Source organism: Pteropus medius, unplaced genomic scaffold, assembly GCF_902729225.1.
Source record: "Pteropus medius unplaced genomic scaffold, Ma_sr-lr_union100, whole genome shotgun sequence".
Classification (NCBI taxonomy): Eukaryota; Metazoa; Chordata; class Mammalia; order Chiroptera; family Pteropodidae; genus Pteropus; species Pteropus medius.
In genome coordinates this window covers 31,239,178-31,265,995 of record NW_024355205.1, presented here as the reverse complement: position 1 = coordinate 31,265,995, position 26,818 = coordinate 31,239,178, and the positions used below count along the sequence as shown (strand labels likewise).

General features: G+C 46.3%; 1 pseudogene; it reads right to left on the bottom strand.

Moving 5' to 3' along the window:
- Positions 1-16,590: 16,590 nt before the first annotated feature.
- Positions 16,591-16,706, bottom strand: LOC120599089 (uncharacterized; annotated as a pseudogene).
- Positions 16,707-26,818: the final 10,112 nt, after the last annotated feature.

The window sequence follows — 26,818 nt, the reverse complement described above, 5'->3', positions numbered from 1 at the left end:
AAATTCCCCAGTGGATGGCAATTGGGCCGGCTAACAGCTGCAACAGGGCCGCTGTGGGTCTCTTTTGCCAGCTTCTCGGGAGCAGCCCAATAACGACCCCATTATGTTAACGCTTCGACGTGAGCTGCTACTGATAGTTAGCTCGGAAAAAACCTAGCATGTGTCAAACAAAGAGAGAATGAAATAAATAAATAAATATAAACAAGCCCGGAGCACCTCCCAAAGCAGCTGCTTGGAGCATCATCCTATCCATACACAGGTTTTATTTATACTCTGGTTTCTAAGCCACAACCTCTAGGGGGCCAGTGCTTGGGACACAGGGATGTTTTTACAAAGCAGAGTCAGTTTACATTCTAGAGAGAGAGGTGGTAAAAACCCTTAAAAAAAAATTTTTTTTTTCCAAGATGTAGATACCGAATTCTACAAATCCACAGATTTTAGTTTTTGACCTGTTTTGGGGGGTTTGGGGGGAGGAGCGGAGGTATTAACAGAAGGGGTTGGAGGAACAGAAAATCGGGGGAAGAAGTGGCCCTCGAAATGACAGTTCAAGTTCCTTTTCCTAGTGGAGCCCAAGTTTAAGTTAGTGGGCGCTGATCTGGCTAGAAACACCAACAAAACTCAAGTCGTCAAGGGAGAGAAGTCGGGACAGAAAAATGCACGCGGCGACAAGAAATTAGGACTGGTGTCCGGTTGAGTATCCTAATCCTTGGAGTGGGGCCTCTTTTGTCTTCAGTCCAATCCCAAATTGGGCTTTTCATCCCGTTTGCCCCTTTATCTAATTCATCCCTTAAAATGTCCGAATGCTAGGAATCTAAAATTATTCTCATGTCATGTTCACGTCAGCTGGTACAATGAATCAGAACCGCGCGCTCTGTTACTACTTGTGCTTTCAAACTACCAGTTTCCCTAAATACATGTTACAAGAAATGAAAAATTCTGGAACAGAGCCAAAGATGCAAGCAGAAAAGGCCCATTAAAAAAAAAAAAAACCAAAAAACAAAAAACCAACAAAAAACCCTAGTGGTTCTTTCTATAAACCCAATAGCTCACCCGCCACCTTGGAGTTAGGAATTTTTCTTGTGGGATTTGGTTATTTTTCTCTCACCTTGAAAGAAAGGGACATTTTAGGAGAGTTTTTAAGGTCCTATTAACCTATCTGCCCTTGGAAAATTCCAGGGACACGTGGACAACCATCTTTGATTTGGAGGGGCCTCCACGAGGGAGATGGGGATGAATGTATGAAAGGGCTGGGAGTTATTGAGTTTAAGATGGGGTCTAATTCTCTCTCTCTCTTTTTTTTTTTTTGCCTGAAAAAGGGTATGGGCGAGGTATTCGTTCACTTATAATTCTGCGTTGCGATCACAATTCTTTCTTTGAGTTTCTTTGGCATGGTGGACCAACATTGCCAGGAAATGGTGGTTACGAGCCGGTATTCTAAAGCTCAAAAATACTTTGTTTTCTTTCCCTCCCCACTGCTTCGAAAATGTTTTAGAATAAAGGTTCCTGATTGCAATGGTGATTTGCGGTTAAAATCATTAGACTTCTGGTTTGGATTAACGCTACTAATTAGTTTTTGTCCTTGACTTTTTCCAATTAAAGCATAGAGGCCTTGGCGCTAAACACCTGGGCAGATTACCTAATTAGGTGACAGAAACATACACAGTTGTTTGCAGGTAATTATTTTAACTTTTGCTCCTGGTTCGGCCCTAAGAACTCTGGTGATGAGAAGACATCCTTCCTCCCTCTTCACCGCAAGACATCAGCGCATGGGCAAGGCAGCTGGTGCTGGTGCTGCCGGCTAAGGAGACAGCGTTGAGTCCTTTTTTGGTGAATACGTGCAGAAGTGACAGATTTGGTTTTTTTCCCCTAGACATAAGAGAAACGTGCATGCCATTGATTCCCACTCTGTGACCCACATGGTCTTTGGAGCAGGCAGCTTCCGATGATGAGCCCAGTGGAACTAGGAGTGTCCCTTTGGGTGTACGCTTGGATGTGTTCTTGTCAGTCCCAGAGCCGAATAATATTGGGGATGCCTCATTGCTCTAAAGGTAGATGTATCCTCTTTATTTTAAAAAAAATTGGAATCGAAAACCCAACTTCTGCCCTTTATGTTCTTATAAAAAGAAAAGACTGAAAGCTGCTGGCATCCTTTCAACCACAACAGCAGTGCCATGGATTGTCCCCGGCTCGCACGTGCTCATGGGAAGGGTCAGGCCCAGATGGAGCTCCGAATCCACCCGAGATCCAGGGAACATTCTACCCTTTGAGGCACACACACTGGGAGCTTGTAACAAATACCCGTGTGCTGTCACTACTGGCCTTTGCGATCCCAGCCTCGTCCAATCCCTGGGGACCAGCCCAAGGATGTCATTGGTCGTTTTCTGAGTATGCTCAGAACTTTCCTACTAAATCCACCCCCCATCCCACTGCTCCACCCACAGCTTCCACCTCATCTTCACCTCTTGAGACCCTGTTTCCCTTTGCGGCCCACCCACCACGAGGCCCCTAGAACTCTCGACTGATTGGACTTCTCTTTCCTTTGAGGCCCTGTACCTCTCCTGCACGCCTGACTGTATTCCCTCTCGTGTTAATGTTATGCGAGGCTGTGTCTTAGTTCTCTGATGATATCAGCCTCTTCATTCATTGCTCAGCCAGCATTTACTGAGGGCTTGGTGTGTGCCTGGCACCCTTTTAGGAGCTGAAGATTCAGTGACAATGGAACAATTTCCCTGCCGGCAATGAGCTTATGGTCCAGGGGTGGGGTTGGGGGCGGGCGGGGAAAGCGAGCTGATAGCGAACAAACACCAAAAAATAGAATACGGTCGTATGGTGATAACGGCTATGAAGCAAAGACTATCTCTGGACAGACAGTGACGAAAGAGATAATTTAGAAAATAATCACGAACATGCGTTGAGCAAGCCCTCTTGTCATTTCTCTCTGTTAATTTGTCTCTTCTCGCTCTGGAGACGACAGCTTGAGACCAGAGTGGTTAGGAAACGTGCCTGAGGTGACACAGCGAATCGACAGCAGAGCTGGGCGGTCTGGCTTCAGAGGTCACACTCACCCAGCACACACGCTTCCTTCCCTCTCACAAGAGTGCCTAGGGAGGGACTTGGAAGTGGCAGGCCCTTGAGGAACTATGTGGGTCACACGCCTGCGGACTTCTTTCTCCAAAACGACTCATGCATTGTCCCGTCTTTTCTTCTCCCATCCTTCCTGCCCTAGATCGAGCCCGGACAGATGATCTGGGATCAGGACACCTGGCTTCTCTCTTTCTTAGCTCTGGTCTTCTTGGTTTCCTGCAGCCGGGCAGCTGCCCAGCCCTCTGAGGATTTGGCTCTGATGGTGAGATGAACACTCATGGGCTGCCCCCCTCTCCCAAGCTGACTCCAGGGAACCCCAGTGGTGGGAAGGCCAGGTCGGAGGTGAGCAAGGCTGTTTAGATCAGCCTGGGGCAGCGTAGGAAGGCCCCGCCACAGCTCAGATGCGAGTAAAAGGCTGAGAGCCTGTCCGTGGCTGGGAGGCTCCTGGGGTCCCGGGAAGCCTGCCACCAACTCGAGTGAATCAGTCCCGTCTGTGTCCTGGGGTCTGGTAATAACACTCGTTCTCATAGAGCTCCATCCACGTGCAGCACTTTTGCTAGGGACCAGCCTCTGTGGTACAGGTGACCAGATTCTGAGTGTCATCTCATCCTGAGTGACAGTCCTATGAGGGGGTCAATGAGTCACAGGCAGGTGACATCCCTGGCCGAGCTTCCCAGTAAGGTGTACAGAGGATGCTCCGGCCCTTGGGCCCCTTTGAGTTCCCTTTCCTGGTGTGGGGAGGTCTCCATCCCTTGAGTCTGCTCCTCCTCCAGGAAGCACCCAGACGCTCTCTTGCCAAGCCTCCCTCCTCACTGAGATGTGTCTGCGGGACCTGGCCCGCCCAGTCAAATGCCCCTCCAGCCACGGCAGCTGTTCTTGCATTGAGCGCCATGTCCAGCACCCCTGGTATGAACCACGCGGGTCTCTGCCCAGCGGGAGTGGCACAGACACTTGGCTGCAGCATACCCGCAGCACACTTTGTGCAATGTTCTTGGCTATGGAGCTGTTGTCCCGGTTATCTATTACCATGTAAGCAATCACCCCAAACCAAGAAACTTCATACAGTGGCAATATTTATTTTGCTTATAAATCTGCAAATTGGGCGGGCTCAGCAAGACAATCACTGTTCCACTTAGTGCTGGTTTGAGTAATTGGTAGGTGAGTGGGCTGGGACCATCTCAAGCTGACTCAAGCTGATGTCATGGGGTGCCGTATGACCCGCCCGAGATTCTAAAGTGGTAGTTTCCAGAATGAGGTAAGATGATCTTTCAGGATTCTCCTGCCTCAAGGGAGGGAGTCAAACCTTTATACCCCACATCAGCCATCATTGGGTGTGGTATGCCGCCAGAAAGGGGTGTGACCTTGGGCAAGACGGCTCTTTTCATCTGAAAGCAATTCCCAGAGCGTGACCCTGCTGAGAGCCACCAGTATCCATCCTCTTGGCAGTGTCTCCGTTCTGCAGAGGCTCCGGGCCGCACACCACAGCGTCCGCTACACGGCCACTCCCTATTCCCTCCCTGACCCTGGAGCCAAGTGTCATTTGTCCTTTGTAGTTGCCCTTGCACTGTTGTTTGTCTTATGGCAGAGATCCTTTCTCATTTACCTATGTCTTCAGCAAAAGTCACAATGAAACACTCACGTTTCAAGAAAAATGAAAGAGTACGTTGGTCTTTTTGGAAGTGAAGAATATGATAGGTGTGCTTCACTGTATGGAGCTTTGCAGATGTTGCATTTTTTTTTTTTTTAATAAATTGAAGGTTTGTGGCGACTTTGCATCAAGCAACTCTATCATTGCCATTTTTTTCCCCCCAATGGCATTTGCTCACTTTATGTCTCTGTGTCACATTTTGGTTATTCTTCCAGTCTTTCAAACTTTTTCATTATTAGTATATTTGTTATGGTGATCTGTGATCAGTCATCTTTGATATTACTATTTTAATTGTTTTGGGGCACCACGAATCGCACCCATATAATATGACGAACTTAATCGATAAATGTGTGTGTTCCGACTGCTCCACTGACCGGCTGCTCTCCAATCCGTCTTCCTCTCCTAGGGCCTCCCTATTTCACAATCATATTGAAATTAGGCCAATTAATAAGCCTACAATGGCCCCTCTAAGTGTTTAAGTGAAAGGAAGTATCATATGTCTCTCAGTTTAAATCAAAAGCTAGAAATAATAAAGCTTCATGAAGAAAGCTTGTCCAAAGCTGAGATAAGCTGAAACCTAGGACTCTTGTGCCAAACAGCTAAGTTGTAAATGCAAGGAAAAGTTCTTGAAGGAAATTAAATGAGCTACTTCTGTGAACACACAAATTATGATAAAGTGAAACAGTGTTATTGCTCATATAGAGGAGGTTTTCGTGGTCCAAATATAAGATCGAACCAGCCACGACGTTCCCTTAAGCCAAAGCCTAATCCAGAGCAAGGCCCTAATGCTCTTCAAGTCTATGAAAGCTGAGAGAGGAGAAGAAGCTGCAGGAGAAAAGTCTGAAACCAGCGGAGATTGGTTTATGAGGTTTAAGGAGAGAAGCCGTCTCCATAACATAAACGTGCAAGGTGAAGCAGCCAGTACTGATAGTGTAGAAGCTGCAGCAAGCTATTCGAGAGATCCAGATAACTGATGAAGGTGGCTGCGCTAAATCACAGATTTTCGATGTAGAGGATACAGCTTTATATTGGAAGTAGATGCCATTTAGGAATTTCATAAACAGAGAGAAGTCAGTGCCCGGCCTGAAAGATGCAAAAAATAGGCTGGTTCTCTTCTTAGAGGCTAATGCAGCTGGTGATTTTTAAGCTGAAGCCAATGTTCATTTACTATTACCTAAATCCTAGATTCCTTAAGGATTATGCTAAACCACTCTGCCTGTGTTCTGTGATTGAGACAATGAAGCCTGCACACATAAGTTTACAACATAGTTTACTAAAAATTTTAAGCCTGCTGTTGAGATCTACTGCTCTCCCCCAAAAATTCTTTTCAAAATATTACTGCTCATTGACAATGTACCTGGTCACCCAAGAGCTCTGATTGAAATGGACAAGGATACTGTTGTTTTCACACCTGAGAACACAACACCCATTCCGCAGCCTATAGATCAAGGAATAATTTCAACTTTCAGGTCTTATTATTTAGGAAATACATTTCGTAAGGCCGTAGCTGCCACAGATAGTGATTCCTCTGATGAATCTGGGCAACATAAATTGAAAACCTTCTGGAAAGAATTCGCCATCTTAGATGCCTTTAAGAACAGCCGTGAATCATGGGGAGAGGTCAAAATATCAACGTTAAGAGAAGTTTGGAAGAAGTTGATTCCACTCCTCATGGGTGACTTTGAGGGGTTCAGACCTCACTGGAGGAAGTAACTGCAGACGAGGCGGAAACAGCAAGAGAATGAGAATTAGAAGTAAAGCCCGAAGATGGGACTGACTTGTCGCAACGTCATGACTGAGCTTTAATGGATGAGGAGTTGCTTATTACAGATGAGCAAAGAAAGTAGTTTCATCAGATGGAATCGCCTCTGGGCGAAGATGCCACGAAGACTGTGGAACTGACAAAGATTCAGGATATGATTTAAACTTAGTCGAAAAAGAAGCAGCTGTGTGTGAGAGGAAAGACTCCGATTTCGAAAGAAGTGGATAAAGTGCTACCCAATAGCACCATGTGCTACAGAGAGCTCGTTTGTGTCATGAAGAGTCAACGGATGCAGCAAACTTCATGGTCGTCTTCCTTTAAGAAATTGCCACAGCCATCCCAACCTTCAGCAACCACCGCCCTGATCAGTCAGCAGCCATCAACATCGAGGCAAAACCCTCCGCCAGCAAAAAGATTATGACTCGCTGCAGGCTCAGATGATGGTCAGCATATTTTAGCAACAATATATTTTTAAATCAAGGTATTTACGCTGCTTTCTAAAAAACATATGTTATTGCACACTTAATAGACGGCAGTACAGTATATGCACTGGGAAACCAAAAAAAGTCATTTGACTCACTTTATTATAGTATTCGCTTTATTTCAGTGTCCTGGAACAGAACCTGCAATCTCTCTGAGGTGTGCCTGTGCTCATCCCTATGTGATTGATTTACAAATGCTCTGCCCACTCCACTTGTTCGCATTGCTTAAGTATTTGGGTGTATGACCCCTTTGGTGGCAAAACTTGGGTAGAGCCGGAAGTCATGGGAGCCACTTCGTTCAGTAGGACCCTCCACTCTTCTCTGCGTTTACCCCTAATGCCTGGTTGAGAGGGCTTCTGAGTGAGGTTCCTCCAGGGAAGCTTGTAAGTAGCAGTGTCTTGCGGTGGGTCCTCAGTTTCCTGTTGTTTTCAACAGAGCAAAGGCATGGTATATATTTCTGCATAGCACATTGCTCCAAATTTAGTGGCTTAAAACAGGAATAATGGATTCGTTCTCAGGATTTCTGTGGTTCAGGTGGTCAGACAGGGCTCAGCTGGGATCATGTATGTGGCTATGTTCGGCTGGGAGCTCGGAGCTCCACGGGGGCTGAAATGTCCAAGGTGGCCACTCATCCCCCAGGTGCTCTCTCTACGTGGCCTCTCATCCTCCAGGTGTCTGGCTGGGGGCATGGAAGCTGAGCAACAACAGCAAAAGTGGAAACTGTGAGACCTTTTAAAGTCTAGATCTGGAACCGGCACGAGGTAACCTCTGCTGCAGTCCATTGGTCGAAGCAACTCATCAGACCTGGTGACAGTCAAGGGGAGGCAAACAGACTCTTCCCCTCAATGGAGGAGCGGAAAGAATGGATGGCCATGTTAAATGCCCTGCAATCACAGTATTCTTATTTCTACAGACTTCTGGTGAATGACTATTAGAAGCAGATTTAAAAAAGGGCACAGAGCCATTGCTTTCATGCTCCCCAGGCCTGGGAGCACAGTCTTTGGAAACCCTTTTCTGAGCTTAGTGATACAGGTTATAAACACCCTGATACAGACAGAGAGAGAGGGGCTATCTCCAGGGAGTTTTTCCAATGCCCCGTGGGGAGAAGTCAACAATTCCATAAATTTCAGCACCGGGAGATTTTGATGTTAAGCTTAACATCCCTCCGCATAATTTCACTCATTCGCTCCTAGTCATGATCGTCATCAGAGCCATCACATCGTCTGTACTGTCACCAGCAGCACGGAGCCTTTATTAGGCACCTAATTGCATGTGGAATGGTACTGGGAGCTGGAGAGCAGGTAGAGGAAGGCACAGCCTGGGCCTGCCCGGTGACACCTGAGGCTGGATGGGAGGTGATGGAACATACCTTGGTGGCCGTGCAGACCTTGTGAATGGACACTTAAATGCAGAACAAGGGGCTTACATCGTGTAAGGCTCAACAAAGGTGCTCAGTGTTGAAGAACCACAGCACAGCACTTCAAGTTCAAGTTCTCCTAGTTTTGCCGGTTATTGTGGCTCAAGGTCAGTTTGCGGAAGATCAATTCACGGAACGACCCATTTGCTAAAACTATGAGATCGATTCCTCAGTCTGGGTCTGAGCAGATTTTGGTTTTGCCACCAAAGGCAGAAACAGAAGCAGGACACAAATCTGCAGAAAGAGAGGACAGTGAACTTCACACATGACATAGCTCACACATTCGTATATAAAACATTACGTGATGGGCAAGTTCTCGACCCCAGGAATGTGAAACACTTGGAGCGCCAACATTCAGCTGTGCTGAGCCAACGAACTCAGAGCCAAGCAACTGCCTTAAAAAGACTGAAGTGAAGCTGTAGCAAATCTACAGGCAAATGAGGGTTTCCATCAATCATCTATGAATTCGGCAAATTACTGAGTGATCATTCAGTGAGTCAATCACTCAGCCAACAGATCATACTGTGAGTTGATTTTTGGTGACTCAGCTGCCTCGCGCTTACTGCTCTGTGACCTTCAGCCTATTTTCTCGTTGGTAAAGTGGAGATGAGCAGGTAGATGCTACATTGTAAGATAAGATAATGTATGAGACAGTGCTTTGGAAAATGGAAACGAAACAGTTAGTCTTTAAAGAGAGTAAGCACATTTTAGCAGCAGTGGTTGTAAAGAGAATTTCACAGAGAAACCGAGGTGAATCACAGTGGCTCGTCCTCTGGGCCTCTTCTCATATGAGAAGCAGGTTCCGCTCCTTCTGGGGAGATTTCACGCTGGAAATCGATTTTCAGGAACTTCCTATTGCACAGAAAATGTTTTTTCTTCCAAAATTTTACTCCATTTCTATCTACCTTCTATCTTTCCTGAGACCTCGAGTCCACCTTCGTATGGGTGGGAAGTTGGAGGAGATGGTGTTGTAGGATTCTCAGGAGAGACAGGACTCCGAGGCTATAAGCAGGAAGCAGCACTTACTGATGCCGGCACCGGCTCAGCGGATTCCTATCCAAAGGCTGAGCCCCGCTTGTAACATAACAGGCAGTTTTACAGTCTTGTTATTCTTACACAGCTACAGAGATAAAGAAGAACATTAGTTCATTAGTTGGTTGGCACGCCATGAATCAACAGATGTGAGTTGGAGAGTCCTTGAGGCGGGGGAGGGTAGTCAGGAATGGACTCGCTCCAGCAGGAAATGGCCAGCCAGTCAGCCTGCCACAATGGTCTTCCCATGAGTAGATGGAAATGTCACCCTGAGTTGTGCTTTTCACCTGGAGAGAGAAAGAAGGAATGTCACATATCACGGATGCCAAGCGGATTGTTGCTTAGATGAGCTGCAGAGCACATCCAGGTGTCCCCTGGTTGATAAGAATGGCCAGGCCTGACCCAGGCTGGCCTCAAGAGCGCCTGAACAAACATTTCTCTTCCTTCTCCCTGCTCCCTGCCCACTTTCGATACAAGCGGGAAGCATTGGCCGCGATTTGGGCACTCATCCTTGCATCAGCCTTGCATGGAAGCCCGTAAAGCACCAGGCATTGTGCTAGGCCCTGGGGAAGCAACGACAACTGAGACCAGTGCCAGAAAAAAAGTGAAAAAACACAGGACACAGCAGAAAAGCAGTGAGTACAACTCCGGGCCAGTCCCCCAGATCAGATAAAGTTTCTTACACTCCCGGTGGAGTGGTCAGCCAGGCCTGGCCTTCAGACAAGCCGGCCCGTGGGAATCTGCCTTGGAGATCTTTCAGGGGTTAAGGCAGCTGGTAGGAGGGACCGGACCCCAAATAAATGCAGGATTTATTTAACTACTAGTTGCCAGTTTGTAAGCTTAAATAACATCTCTCCTATTCCCTCACCCTCCAGCTACTGGTAACTATATTTCTCTTAATTCTTAACCAACCCTTAACTCTAAGATCGCTTTGAAATGCATTTGGAAATGCGGTCTCGACATTTGCGAAATGGTTTTACTTTGCTCGAAACCCAGGGTAAAGACAGGTTATGTGACATTGCAGTGTACTCCTTTTCGGCAATCTGTCGACGAGCTTTTAATGGGACAACTTGAATCTTTCAAGGAGCATTTGGGATACCATTAAAATGTCCAAGCATGCTGACTTATGTCATTGTGCAGATGAATGGCATTTATTTGCATATTATTTAGATAGTAAATATTTAGGTACTTAACTGTATTTTGAAATTATAATCAAGTTTGAATTTCCAGGTACTTTAAACTTGTTTTTTTAGCAACCGAATTTCCAAATTGCACAAAATAGATACAGAACAAAAACTTTAACAAATGGTCAAAACTGAAAGCATCCCACAAACCCCCAAATGTTCCTTAATGCTGAAACAGCATTTTGCTAATTCCGACTATGAGCCCAGAACGTGCCCTGCACTGGAGACTGACGCTGGGAGAAGTCAGGGAAAATCAGCCCGATATGAAGACAGCTTGAGCCGCTCTGGGGCGGAGGTGAGTAAGGGCTGCTGTGTCTGAGAGGTATTTCTTTCTCTTGCCCACAATTTAACAAGGGAACCTCGATTCTGGTCAAATGTCAAGTGTCGGTTATTAATTAATTTGGGATTTACTCTCTACAGCTCATTATAGGTATCTGTATAGGTTTATTACTAACCAACCAAGCAAAGAAAGTGTCTGTCTTGATGAAACTCCAGTGAAAAGACTTGAATCGTTTCTTTCCACTTCCTCCCCAGAGGATGCATACACCGCCTCTAGTGTGGTAGCAGGAGCGGATAAAATGAAGTCTGTTCTTGGAAGTGAGGGCAGAGCAAGAGAGGACACATGGAAAGACAGGGGTGGGAGGTGGGGAGGGGGTAAGCCTGGGAGGAGGCAGGGCAGCTACCAGCAGGACTGTCATTGAGACCATGTCCCTAAGGGCCTCCCTACGTGGTGGGAGGTGCCAGCAGCAGCCTGGATTTGAAGATGGAGTGACTGAAAAGCTGGTAAATGCCTGATACACACACACACACACACACACACACACACACACACACACACACACACACAGTCTCTGTCTCTGTCTGTCTCTCTGTCTCTGTTCCACTGTTATCTTTTATCTTTTGGGTCCATTTGGTCCAGTGCAGGTGGATGGTGGCGGCAGCCTCCTTAGGCTGGGGTGGCTCTTTCTTTTCTCTGCCTTTCTTCTCTTTTCCTCTTCTTGGTCCCCTGGCACCTGCTGAATAAGACGACCAGATAGAGCCGTGGTAGAAGCTGCTGCTCCCTGGCCTGGGGAACGGAGAGATGACCTGTTCTGGGGACCTCGTCTTTCCCTCTCTCCTTCTCCGTTCTGGGCTGGGGTCTTGGGGCTGGATCTGGGCTTGGTGGGCTCCCTCCCGCCTGTATGCAGCTGCATGTGCTCAGCCCCTGGGGGCCATGGGCAATATGCTTGGACCCAGGTCCTGAGCTGCCAAGCTGGTTAATTAGTGCTGGTGCCCAGGAAACCCCATGTGTCCCCAGCACTTGTGCTTCTCCAGTCGCCCTTCTTCCCTGACTCCAGGACCAGACAGAATTTCCATCTTCTCACCCTGAGAGCTCTGGAGTTGTTCCTTCCCTAAGTGCCTTGACATGGGGACACAAATCTGCTTTCTACCCCGCTCCCTCTGCAAGACAGGTTGTTACAGGCCAGGTGGGGTAGGCGGGGACAAGGGCAGGGGCAGCTCCCACCGGTGATTGCTGGACCCTCCCTGTGCTGCCCACAGACGCTGGGGCCATTTCCCTCCTTTGTCAGGAGCAGGCACAGCTCCCCCTGAGGACAGTTTTGTGGCAATTCCAGACTCTTAGCTGGGTTCCTCCAATGCAGAGCCTGAAACAAGGGCTTGGATGTATCGGTTTGTTTGGGGGCCTTCAGGAAGCAGGGGTGACGGAAGAGAGGCTGGGAAACAGAGAGGGAGGAAATGCCGAGGTTCATTACTGGGATTGCTGCTGGAGGCGGCAGGGATCTTGCAGGGGAGAAAAATGTCTTTAAGAGGATCACTTCCCAGGTAGGTTCAGACATGTGGGGTCTTTCCAGGCATACCCATCGTCGTTCAGATGGACAGGTGAGGGATGCGGGGACTGTAGAGAAGCTCTAGGTCGCAGTGAAATGAATTCTAATCCACATAGGGGGTCTAGAGTCTCTCTCCTACTTAAAGTGACTTAAACTATTCAATTTAGCAAATACTGGTTGAGCACCTTTTACTGTCTCTCGTGTAATCTGAGGTATCATTGGCTGTACAACATGCTGTTATTTTAAGACGTACTAAGGAAAAAGCTGCCAATAAATGATGATACACTGTCAAATGGAAGACACTATCCTAGTTCAGAAATGAGAAAGTGTGAAAAGAATGTGGGTTTGGGGATAGGTACAACTATGCCCCAACTAGTGGGCATAGATAAGGGTCTTGGTGTAGAAATGGCCTTAGTCCCAAGAGAGGAGAAACACCACACAGAGATGGCAAGCATGTCAAGATAGAACAGGATGAGAGGAACAAATCAAGTGCCTTCAGAGCACAGAGGAAGGAGAGATGAATTCTGGTGAGGAGGAATCAAAGACTTCCTGGAAGAAGGGGTGGTATCTGAGCTGGGCTCAGAGGATGGCAGGGTTTGGACTACTGGGGCTGAGGGGGGAAAGGTGCTCCGTGCAGTGGAAACCACATGGCAAAGGCTCTGAGCTGTCCTAGTGTTCGTCTTTGTCTGGAATGTAGGGTTTGCATGTAAGCAGAGGACAAAAGGTTGAGAATAAGAAAAGCAATGAACATATCCTTCGACCCTGAACTTCCACTCCGAAGTGTATGCCCAAGAGAAACTCCTACCTGACTGCACCAGGAGACGAATATGTCAACATGTACGGCAGAACTGCTTATGGCAGCAACAAACGGGAACGCCCAGGGGTGGGAGGAAGTGCGGGGAGCTGCCTGCTCAGACGGTTCCTTAAGGAAAGTCAGCCTGGGCGCAGAGCGGTGGGGGAGGCCGGAGCGGCCGCACTTTTCGTGGATAGTCCAGACGAGGGGCAGTGAGGTCCCGGACCTGGACGGTGGCCGTGAGAACAGAGAAGAGGGAGCACGCATGAATGACACGGTAAGGGAAGGGTTGACAGGACTAGAGACGGGGGAAGGTGGTGCCAGGAAGAGAGGATGGGAATTTCAGACAAGGAGGAGTCTTTTTATTTTGTTAAGGGAGAGGGAATTAAGGACAATGTATTTGGTCTTGTACGTGAACCCGCCAGGGCACTTAGACCTTGCTTGTAAATCAGCTGGCTTTGGTGACATGGTTTTGTCCCCATTCATTTTCTGTTCTCAACCTCCTTCGTTAGCTCCTCTGGCCCCTTAGCGCCCAGCTTCTTGTCTTTGGGCCACGAGGCTCCTTGCTTTGTACACACTCTATCTGGGGGTTCTTGTTCCAATTCATGAGCTCTACCTCTAGCCTGACCTCCCTCCACCCCACTGAACTTGCCCATCATCACCTGAGGGTCCCACAGTCCCTCCAACTTAGCTTTCCTCCAGTGAAACCCCTTATCTTTCCAAAACTCACCTTTTCCTTGCGTTCCGTACCGAGGTGGACAGAGCACCACTACCCACGTGATTGCTTGACCCAGAAACTGGGTCTTTCTTCCATGTCCTCCATCCCAGCAGCTTCTTCGGGCCTCCCCTCCTGTGCCTCGTCTGGCAGTCTCCTGCCTCACCTGTGGGTTCTGGGCATGGCTGTGTGACTAGCTCTAAGGCGTGGCCTGACCCCAGGGCACAGGGTACCGCTTGCGTTTTGCCCGGGTCCGTGGGGACTTGCTGAGTCATTCTGGCTTGTGTGTACACTTGGAAGTCCAAGGAAGATAATATTCCCTAGGATGAACTGTGGCCAAAGGAGGCAGGAGCTGATGGGTAAATATTCTCTCTGTCCGTGTTCCGAGTGGACAATTCCGACGTGTCTTCTGCATACTTTATCAGGGGATCCAGCCTCAGATGCCCAAGAAATAGCTTTTGGACTAAATTCTAAATTAAATCACCACTGATACAAAATTTATGTTGTCTGCATTTCTTAACAGTTGCTGGTCCCACGGGGTATCAGGCTGTAGGGAAGTGCTGGGAAGAAGGTTCTGGAAGGTGTCTTAGCTGCCGGAGTAAGGAGGGGATTGGATCTCACCTAGCATTGCTTTGCAGTAACAGCACCCTTATGACCTGGACCCTTGTCTAGCTGGCTCCTTTCTTTCTCTTCAAAAATGTGTACCCCACTTCCCAGTACCAAAACCCGTATTAGATTCTGAGGGCTGCCATGACAGAGTATCACGAAACAGGTGGCTTAAAACAACAGAAATTTATTGACTTAGATTCTAGAAGGCTGGAAGTCTAAAATCAAGGTGTCAGCAGGGCCACTGTCCACGAGCTCTAGGGAAGTTTGCCTCTTTCTGGTGTCTGACGGTTGCCAGCAATCCTTGGCATTCCTCGGCTTGTAGCTTTGTCATTCTAATTTCTGCTTCTGTCATCACATGGCCATCTGCCCTCTGTGTGTCTGTGTATCTCCAGATTTCTTTTCCTCGTAAGGACACCCGCCATTAGATTTAGGACCGAATCATAACTTGATCACGTCTGCCAACGTCACATTTCCAAGACAAGGTCACATTCACAGGAGCCGGGGCGGGATTTCAATGTATCATTTGAGGGGAGGTGACACAATTCAACGCACAACTACGCATCACCAGACACTCCCTGTGTGTCAGAGACTGTGTTAGGTGTGCTGTCCGGAGAACGAAATTTAATACTCTCCACAGCCCTGCCACGTAGGCATATTGTCACCTGATTTTGCACATATAGACTCGAGCTCAGAGGAGCCACATGGCTAGTTGAGAAATAAGAGAACCCTGAGGTGTGTGTCAGATGCCATCAGCTCCATGGGCACCGTGAACAAGATGGTTACAGACAGAAGATGTCCATGGCCTTATCTTCAGCAAGCTTAAATCTGATGATAGAGTCAAGGTCAAAATATTTGAAGAAAAGGGGGGGAGAATCTGTAGGAAAAAAAATAGATATGCAATTATGAATTGAGCATCTCAGACTCAGAGGTTGAGCAAGTCCTGGGATAATTTTATTTTCTAAAGCTCCCAATATATTAGGTAAAAAAAAAAAAAAAAAAAAAAAAAAAAAATGGAATGCCCAAATGGGGTTACATAAAGTACAAGGTATATTAAACATTTACATTGAACAACTGAACATTTCAATATATCAAAAATACAGTGTCAGAGTACTTAGCCTCAGCCGGAGGTCACATCAAAAAGTGAAACCTCTGAGAGTGTGAGCTTCCGGTTCTGGCCTGAATACGGACCACAGAGAAGAGCAGACGTGAACAGCACGTGCTGGTCCAACAGTGAGAAAAGGGTGAGCACCGCCAAGCATCCTTCTGCTCGGAGGACCGAAAATCTCCCCCTGCACGATGACCAGTGGGGCAGGGCTGTGCGTGCGAGTGGCCCATGCAGAGCAGGCGGACAGAGCAGTTGGTGACCCCGTTTCCCCAGCTTTCATCCGAAGATACCCCAGATGTCCTGGGAGAGCCGTTGAGCTCTGGGTGGTCATGCCTCTGCTGGTTTAACACCAGACCGTGGTCTTCATCCACCAAAAGTGTTTTAGAGAAAACCTTTTCCTGGGAGACCTACGGCTTGTGGCTGCAGCATTAAACCAGGAAAAAATCTCTGTTGTGAAGGGGAAGGGAGCTGCCAGCCTTAGTACAGCAACTCGGAGCAGGTGTTGGAGGCTCGGATTCAAGCAAAAATGGCGTGTGCCGTTTTGCTTTCTGATCTTCCTAGGATGAATTTCTCCACCTGCCATCAGAAGCACCCGGCTCCCACCGAAACCTGCGGAATCCAGGTCTGGGAGCAGGCAGGAGGAGCTAAGCAATTGCAGGTGATTTTCATATACATGGAGGTCTGCGATCCGTCACTCAGCTCTGGGGCGGAGGTGGGCTGGGGATGAAGGCGTAAGTAGTGGGGGCCATCGGTTCAAGTGACTGGGGAGGATGAGGTCCACGTGCTAGGTTGGGTGTGGGGGGTTTCCATCTTGCTGGTCGCTATATTGGGAAGACTGAGTCGGGCGGCAACCTCTGAGCCTCAGTTACTAAAGCTTCGCGTCGACCTATTTTCTTTCTTTCTTTCTTTTTTTACTTTTATTATTATTACTTATGCCTATAGCACCTGGTCTTTCTAGATGGTCTCCCATCCAAGTACTAACCAGGCCCAACCCTGCTTAGCTTCCAAGATCAGACATCGGGCTTGTTCAGGGTGGCATGGCCATAGACCATGGACTGTGGCTCCACTGGGGCGCGAGCCCAGGACCTTCTGCATGTAAAGCAGACGTGTTCACTGCTACACTATGGAATCGTGTCCCAGCCTTGTTTCTTGCCATTTATTATGGTTACCATTGCTGTGCAGCAAATCATCCCCAACCTAGTGATTTAAACAACAGCGATCGTTTTATTTTCTCTCACAGTTTCTGTGGGCAATGAATTTAGGAAACGTTCAGCTGAGTGGTTTTGTCTTGGGCTGGTTGGAGCTGGACTATCAGGAGTCTGGAGCAGCCGGGGGCTAGCTGTACGTCTTCCTTGTCTTTGCGTATTCTCACGTGCCTCTCCGGGAGGTCTTTCTGTGGGGGATTGTGTGGGTTTCCTTTCAAAATGATCGCCTCATGGGCCCCTTCACAGCATGGTGGCTCAGGGCCCTGCACAAGTGTGTCAGAGAGCAGAGGGGAAGCAGAGGGGAAGCTGCGTAAACTTGTATGACCCAGCCTTGAAAGTCACACAGCATCACTTCTGTTACATGCTATTGGTTATAAGTGAGTTGCAAGCCTGTCTAGATTCAAGGAGAGTGGGCATAGATCCTCTCTCAATGGAATAATTATCAAAGTCTTGGATAGAATAATTATCAAAGTCTTGGATAGAGATCATGTGGGATTGGAGATATTTTACACATGTAAAATATATATTTATATATAAAATAGTAAATACATATAATATTTAATTCTGGGTGTGAATATATAATACATATATGTATATAATATGTCACACACTGAATCAAAATATTGTTTTAAAAACAGGAAGTTCCTCTGCTGCTCAATGTGTCAGTGGTGCGGGAAGCTGCCTTTCCTTGGACTATTCTTAAGGAGTTAGAGCCTGATTTTGATAGTGAAGAGCTGGAAATTTCCTGAAAATATACCATAAATAGCGTTTCTTCAGATATCATTAAAAAATAATTTGCTTGTTTATGCATAAGTGGGTGCCTAAGAAATACTTCTTTCCATTTTATTGATGGAGAAACTGAGGTTCAGAGAAAAGACCCAAAGTCCCACATAATAAAAGAACTGGGACTAACTTTTCTGACCACCTAGGAAGACCAGGTGTAAAAAATAAAAAAGTAAGGGATTGTAAGCTGACAAGAATGGTCCTTGCAATCTGTGAGGTCGACCAAGGGTCGCCTTGCCTAAAAATAAAAAAAATAAAAATAAAAAATAAAAGAATGTTCTGGTTTCTGTGTGAATATCGTAACACTGCTAAACTGTACAATGAAAAATGGTTAAGATGTAAATTTAAGGTTGTGTCTTTTTTACCACAATGAAAACAAAAAAGAATTTCTGGTTTCCATACTAAAGCCTCTGTCTATCAGGGGATCCCTGTGGGCATGGGGAAGCTGTTTGCAGTTTTTCAGGAGCCATTTACAATATCTGGGAGCTGAGGACACTCCAAAACTCATACAAAACCAAGGACAGTGGTCCCCCTCGCTCAGAGACCGTCAGGGACGCCCAGCGCCCTCCATCACCCACTGTGCTTCCGGGAGGACTGGGTGGGTACCTTCCTGACCTCCCACACCTTTAATAAAACCGGGGGGCACAAAACGGTCAGCTTTATCGTACATTTCACCCCTCAAAATCAATAAATACCTGTTGGAGGCCAACGGGCATTTGATAAAGATTACAGTTTCTGGAAATGCCATACCCTGTTACTCCCCTGTCCCCCAAAACCCACCCTCTCTTCCTCGAAGAGCTCCTGCCACTTTTAACAGAGGAGAGAGACCCACTTCGAAATTTCCTTTGTTCCATCTGAGGTATGGAGCCGAAAGCGAGCAGGCTGAGCCGTCTGGATTGACAGCGGAGTGACGGGATTGGGGACAACGGGCTGCAGAGGAGGCCAGAGAAGTCTTGGGGAAGTTCCCATATGCTGAGGAGTTTGTGAAGGAACTTAAAGCCAACTGTGCTCTTATGAACAGTGCGTGAACCGCACTGATCTGATATGTCTCAAGTGGCCCAGAAAAGTTTTACTGCACTCTGTCCACCCGTGGACACTGTGGCCTGACGTGACCCAGTCAGAAATCTGTTTCGGCAATGTTTTCAGAGGGGATTGTGACGGCCCAGGCCGGGGCCGCCTTGACAGTGTTTGCTTTAATCAGGAATGATGGCTTCTGGTGGGAACGGAAGGCAGGTGGTACGGGGAGCCGTGAACTTTGTCACAAAGCAACGACTTCTGTAAAATTCACAGCAGTTCCTTCCAATTCTGTCTCGGTGAGCTGCAGTGACCACATATGTGTCCTATGGGCTGCAAGTAATGATTCAAATAGAGTCTCATTTCCATGCTGGACTCACAGGAGGGAAGCTTAAAATGGGGGAAACGTGAGTCGTTTTAATTGTTTGAAAGTATTCTACCCTATCCTTTTATTTTAATAACTCAGATTAAATAAATGGAAGAAAAAGTGAAAAATATAAACCCAATCTTTCCAATCTATTACAGTTAAATCTATTTGGGAGAAATGGCTTCTAAATTGTCATCAAACTGCCCGTGGTTGGTTAACAACCCCCAAGGAACGGAGTTCACACGAAAATGCCTCGCTTCCAGAGTGATGACTGGTTTTACTCTGAAGTCCCTAAAGAGCTGGAGACTTTTCTCAGTGTTTCTAAATGTGAGACATTATCAACATGTTCTTCTGGATTACTACTCATTTGATTCAACACCGGGATGCTTTGGAGTCAGTGTTTAAGGGTCTGTTTTTTGACCGTTCTGATATCATCTTGTCAACCACTTTAAAATTCCTGCTTCTTATACTTAGTCGGTTTCTTGTTAACCTGTCAGATGAGGCCAAGCAATCACAGCCACATTATCAATACCATTTCTGGCATCAGTATCATCGTCTTGGTGAATCCCACCTAATTTTAGGTGAGTCCAAATGACCTTGACAGAAATGAAAGCAAATAAAATATGTGTGACTTCGATAAAAATATATTAAATGCAAAACCTCAAAGTGGTAGAAGTGCTTTGCAGACATACAGGTATTTAAAACAACAACAAAAAAAACAGTGCTATGACACCCGCCACCACCACGACTACCACCGTCATGGGAACTCTGTGAGTCACCGCCATCTGGGAATATCGATCTGCAGAGAACAAGGCCACTAAAACAGCTCTGGCCAGTTGCATGGTGGCTTCTCATTGTTCCTGATGTTACCATTTTTTTGCAGAGCCATAGCCTTAGCAAGCATTTTTTTTTTTTAAAGACTGCCTTCTAGCTTCATGAAATTTGCTTGACTGCTACCGGCAAAACAAGCCTGGTTACTGAACCTAAATTCACAAAAATGCAAAGCAAAAGAGCCACTAGAAATTTCGAATGGAAAGGTCTAATTCGGTCAGGCTTATGGCATTTGAGTGAGTGACCAAAGCAGATTTCGCTTTCCTCTGGAGCTGCGATGGCAGTGTGGAACGGTGACCCTCACTCATTGATTATTTGATTTGCTGGCCTTCCCTTCTACTTCTAAAAGAGCCATGATAAGATATACATTTATATAAGGCATGTGCATATGTATGTGTGTGTTTCAATTTAGGTAACACTGATTGTGTTTGCTTTTGAAAATATTTTGTAAATTTTACTATGCCGTTTAAGAGATTTGGGGGATGCTTTAGGTTTTGTAAAGCCGAGGCCGAGAATGGACATTCCAGATAAGTCGGCCGCGTGATTTGGATGCCTGTCAAATAACTTTCCCCGATTCCGGAGTGAGTGTGGGAAACACAAAAGAAACTCAAGGACTTTTGCTTTTGCTGTGGTGAGTGAGGAGCTACGATTTAGAAGACAAGGCCTGAGCTGCCACGCTGCCCGGACACTTTAAATGGCCCCTATTTGAGCCTTAACAGACGCCTTCCTCACCACCTTGACAGAAGGGGCTGGTTTCCGTGACCAAGGGCTTTGCTCCCCTCTTAGAGTTCCTGATTGCCATGGACACATGACCGCTAGAATCTCAGCCTCTCTTGCTGATAGTGCCGCCATGTGACTAATTTCTGGCCCATTGGTCAGGATGTAAGCATAAGAATGATGTGACAGCTTCTAAGGGCCTTCCTTAAAAGAGGTAACTGACTCAGGGCCCCCTCCCATCTACCCCTTCCCTCCAACTATGATGATGAAGGCCACACCCTAGAAATCACGGAGTAGGAAAACTGGGAGCCCAACGAGGGTGCCTGAACCCAGAGTCTCTCATGACAAAGAAACATATCTTCTACAAGCCATGTTTTTCTAGGCCTCTCATTGGGAACCAAACCTAATTTGAATGTGTAAATTTCTTTTTTTTCCCCTTTAAAATTTACCTGCTTGTATGAATTCCCCCAAATCGGATTCTTTCTTGCTACTAGATGGTGGTTGTCTAATACATCCTAAAACACTACTTGAAAAATTGCTTTCAAAAGAAATTCCATACGTTTCGCATTGTTTCTGAGGATTTCTGGCGTGTGTGCTGTCACCTCTTTTCCCACTCTGTCTCTTGGCTTTTTTCTTTATCATCACTGCTGTGGAGGCTCTTCATCTATACGTACTCAGTGTCAGGGGAGCTTGAAAGCTGTTGGCTGGCATCATCCGAAGGCTTGTCCACTCGCATGTTTGTAGTTTGTGCTGATCGTTGACTGAGATCTTAGCCAGGCTGTCCGCTGGGACATCTCCGTGTGATCTCTCCATGTGGCCTGAGCTTCCTTGTGACATGGCGGCCAAGGGTGAAAGGTGAGATCCTGATGGAGTGAGCCAGGCAGAAGCTATGTTACCTTTTATTACCGTGGAAATCACTCAGCATCACGTCTACCATATTCTATTTGTCGAGGCAGACATAAAGTCCTGCCCAAGTTCAAGGAAAGTGGAAATAGGCTCCACCTCTTGAGGAAAGGTAACGAGGTTCTGGAAGAGTATGGGGGGACGGACATATTGTTGTGGCCATTTTGGGGAAATGCAGTCAGCCACCTTCCTCATGGGGCACCCTTTACTGGCCACCACTCCTAGGTTTCTGGGATCACTGGGGCCCTTGCCCACATCCACTGTTCCCAGGTTATTCTTCTTAATAAACCCTCATCGTTTGTGTCTATTCAGAGAAAACCAAAAGCACCCACTTTTGAAATTATTATTATGCAGAGCCATTGGCTTCTCTTTGTCTCATCCTTCCCATTACCCGCTCTGCCCTTGACCTTACCTTTCACAACCAAGAGAGAGAGGCTCATCTAAATCTTTCTTTAAAGTGAAGATTAGTTCTCCTCTGAAGTAGAAATGGGCATAAATATTAGACGCTTTAAGGAATGGTATTTTTCTTTCTCCCTCATACATCACTGACTCTTTTAGGCAATGATCGGTGGGTAGTTAATGACATTCGGGAGGTTATAAGAAAGTAGAGGGGCATTGGAATAAGACAGAACAGATGAGAATCCTTATTTTTCCATTTATTAATACAGTGCGCTTAGGCAAGTTGCTTAGCTGTTTTTTGCCTTTGTTTCTTCCTCTGTAAAGGTAAGAAGAATATTCCCCACATTAAACGTGGGGAATTTAATAGAGTGACGGTGAGATCTGGTGTAACACTGTGTGAAGAGGGCTTAGCACCACAGGAGGTCCTGAGAAGTGAAAGCTGGTGATCTTATTAAGGCTGAAGTGGGGGTTGGGTGAAGGGAATAAAAAAGTTTTGTAAGTTGTTAATTTATAATAAATCCCCAAAGAGATGTTCTTTCAAAGGCATGCTTATTAAAAAATTCATCAACAGGGGAAAACTTCTTAGGAGAGAATTTAAAAAAAAATTTAACATAAAGCTGATTTTCTAATATTTGAGCAAAGTTTAGGAGAAGGCGTGGTTAGTAGAAAATGGTCTTTAGTCCTTGGACTCAAGGACAATCCCTCTATCTTGCTGGAACTTGGTCTCATCATCTGTGAGATGAAGAGTGTGTGGTACCAACCACCTCCGAGGTCCGGGTGTTCTTTATAACAGAATGGCCTGTTCCTAGAAGTTCTCCAAAAGCATGGGAGGTGTCCTTGGTGCTGAATCACAGGCAAGGAGTTCAGTCACCAACCTAAAATCAATGAGAGAGGGAGAGGGATGGGGGGGTGGAGAGAGAGAGAGAGAGAGAGAGAGAGAGAGAGAGAGAGAGAGGAGAAGAGAAGAAGGAAAAATCTGACACGACAAATTCCTGGGTGGTGGTGGTTGTTTATTTGGTGGGTTGGGAGTGTGCTGATCAGAGAACGTCTAGAAAGAACAAGATTCTTAAAAATAAATCCATGGTGATGCCCAGGGGGTGGGTGCTGCCCAGAGCTTTTCAGGGCTTCTTTGTGTTGTCATGGGGATTAATTAGTCGCTGTTTGTGCCTAATTTTGGAGTCACTATGAGTTAAGCATGTGTGGGGAGGTATGACTCAGATGCTACTAAACTATTTTTAAAAGGGAAAGTGTGTTCAGGTTTCTGAGTGGTGGAGCCTGTTTAGGCTTTCTGAGTGGTGATAGGACCCCATACATGTAATAGTGCAGCTGGAGAACATTATTTTGAACAAATTGAATAACATCTTGCCAAAATATGTTTATTTTTGTTAAAATCCTTTAGTTTAAAATTAAATTTGGAAAGTGACCTTTTAGATGAACACATTGGAAATCTAGGGAGCATCAGAGTCAATAGGGTCTTTAGGAAAGTTTCCTTTCTTCTTTTTTATCCCTCTTTTCTCCCTTCCCCACGACCCCCTTTTACTTCTCACAAAGTATCTACATAAGAAACATAGGCCTTTCCACGATATAAAGTCTTTATTGGTAGATTAAGAAGCTCGAGTTTATTCATCCATTATTTATTCCTTATCTTTTCCATTCAACACACTAGATGTGTCTTATTTATCTTTGAAAGCGTCAAAGCAGCTAGAATTGCATTGCATCTATTCATTCAATAAAGCTTCATTGAGCATCTACTCTGTGCCAGGCCCTGGGCATGGAGTGGTGTTCTGTGGTGCTTCAGTTCAATGCTGCCATGTAATATGGGCCCAAAGGATCGATTTTTTAAAATAATTATACCTATCAGGAATTGTAAAATACTTAGATTCTTAGATATGTACCAGATACAAGAACAAATGTTTTTATTAACTCAAAGTAGACCGTCATCATCACCATCAATTATTTCTGGTAATTTATCCTTACTTTCAGTTAAATTTTGCTTTTCAGTTCAATCCTTCCCAGGTGAAAGGAAGCTTCCTGGTTACCATCTTGCTCTGAAGAAGTGCATTTGTTTTTTGGTCCAGCGAGTTTCCAGGTAACCACCAGTGTAGGATGCATCTTCAAGCAGCCCATTGAAGACACTGGTGGTCGTTAGGGAACTATTTAGGTTTGAAGGAAAGCTTAGGGGTTAAAAATAATACCTACACTGAGTATTTAAAATTACTATTATTATCAACAAAGTCTTGTTTGGAAAACAACATAATATAAAGTGCTTATAAATTGGTTTCCATCAGCTAAGATATACTAATCCATATACCTCTTTAATTCGCTAGGAGCATTTTGCATATACTCCATGCATAATAAATACTACTTGAATATTTGAATTATTGATACAATCTGTGATTTGGACCTTTCGATTGTTTTGCTTTCTGTGGCAGGCATCCTGGTCCCAGGGACTCTTAAAGGACTATGTGTGGCAAAGTATATGTTTGTAACTGATGGTCGTATTTAGACAACTGCTCAGCTTTTCAAAACCCCATTTGTTAAATGACCACATGGCATTCATAGCATGTTTCTCAATAAAAGAACCATTACACCCATTTTATACATATGTCAGAAATCTCATTGCGGGCAGGGACAGAGTCTCCTCACTTCGGGTCTCTAGCACCTGTTTGTTTGTAGTACATACTTGGTCCCCTCCAGCTCTCCACCTCCTTTATTCCTTCGAATTCTTCAAGATTCGGCTCAGATGCCACACCCTCAATGAAGCCTTCCCCCAGAGACCCCAGGCAACACAGATTTGCTCCTTTCTCTGAATCCCCATAGTACTTTCAACGGGTACTACTTATCGCATCTCATTTCGATGAATTGGTGACAATTTTCTTGGTGTCCCTATGAAATTCTTGAGGGCAGGGATCCTGGTTCACTTCCCTGTGTATCCATGAAACTTGGTTGTATCTCAATAAACATTTAGTTGAATCAATATATATTTGTTCCCGTTGCAGGCCAGCCCAGAAGAAGTTAGCGTAACCTGTGATGCGGCTGAACTTGTGTGCCTGTAGAACCAACCACTGTAGGTAATGTAATTTCTAGGCAAAAACTCATTCTGAAGTTCAATGTTGAAAAAAAAAGGTCTGGAATGGGGGTGGGGGAGGGGCAGCGAGAAGAGGAAGGGGGTCCAAGGCATTTCTGATAGTAACACGGTGACCAAGAGGAAGAGTTTCAAGACCAGTGATAAGGATGTGTCCTTAGTAAGGACAGCCATTGACATGTGAGGGACGGCCATTACATTTGCAAACCACAGAGCGCTTGTCAGAGAAAATCTACCTTGTCTCCCTCTCGGGCAGGAGGTGTGGTGTTTTGGGGAGTCAGTGGGTAGTGGACTGGGTCTCTTCTTCACACGCTCTTGTGACATAAAGGCCCAGCCTGGCTCTCCAAGGCTTCAGGGTGGATGGTATATGAGGTGACCACGGGACATTTGGTTTGCTCCGTGGCCCGAGGACAGATAACTGTGTGCTCAACTCACCAAGTCATAAAGAGACACTCAGACATCCCTTCTGTGGGAGTCACATGCAGCAGGGTTAGTGAGAGAAAAGAAGGTGTCAAATGAGTCACGATGACTTACTTAAAATACAAAACCAAAACCCACTGAGGGCCTTTAAGAAATGGCGGCTGACTTCTCACTTCAAATCCGTCACTCTTTCTCCCAACCTCCAACGTCGAGCACAATAGTTCGGTTTCACTAAAAAGGCTAAGTGACAGCACGTGTGATTGGTTCTTCCATGTGATATATTCCTAATCAGCCACAGCGAAATTTGAAGCAAGAAGTCAACGGCAAACTGAGAGAGATGCTCGTGGAATCCTGGCCTGCTCTTTGCACACTGCACGCTTTGCACACTCACTGGATGCGTATGGCAAGAACCAAAGTCCTCCCGGTTAGACTTGTATTCTGCTTTGTTTCATCGGGTCAAACTTTCTAAAGAGAACTACCCCTTCTGGTCATTTGGGGGAGGGTGTGGAGACAGAAAGGGGCGGAGGAAAGAATCCATTGAAAGACAAGAGTGCGGAGACAGATGAAGTCCAGTGATGGCCAGCAGCTCTGCCTCGCTGCCGTCCGGCAGAAGGCCGGGAGGAGGGGGAGCATAAACAGAGGCATCTGGTCCCCCAGCATGGAGCGGCGGGTCCGTGAACCATGGCAGATGCAGCCTCAGCTGTGATTGGGCACGAGGCATCAGTGTCCAAGCCTGGGTCACGCGCAGGGCCCGTTTTAACTGTGACAGTGCAGTGTCAAACTGCCATTCTTTCTTTCTCGGACTGGTTTTGCCTCTGAAATCTGCCAGCTCTCAGAAGCAGCATAGACTAGGCCCCTCGGGTTCACGGGCTGGAGGAAGCGGGCAGGGAAAAGCAGTGAGTGACATCCTGAGAGGGACGCTGGGAAGGGGGGTGGGGGACGAGAAAGCCAGCAGCAAGCACGAGAAGATGTGCAAAGAGGTCTCTTTGGGTTTTGCGTTGTGGGCAGAATTAAGTTTAGATGAGGCACAGGTGCCGTGGTTAGCAAATTATGCAGAAGGACATTTTAGTGCAAACGTGTGCTTTGGGAAGACTAAAGAAAGTGTTCTTTATCAAAACCTAAGAAGAAAGCCAGTCATGTCAAATTTCTTAACAATCGCTTGATTTGTTCGTAGAGGAAACCAAAACAATAGGTATATTTGAGTAAGAGATACCGTGTTCTGGCAGAATGTAACTGCTCTCCCCGCTATCTGGGGCGTTTAGTCACATAACTGCCCTCACCCCAGGCTCATCTGTGGGGGCATTTGATGGAGTGGACCCTTTTCTGAAGGTGCTGCCTCTGGCAGCGAATGATTCTGAAACCTCTTGCAGAAGCGATTCCTGATACCCTGCCTCTTTCCATTTCAGGGTTTGCTCAGTTTCTCTCTCTCTCTCTCTT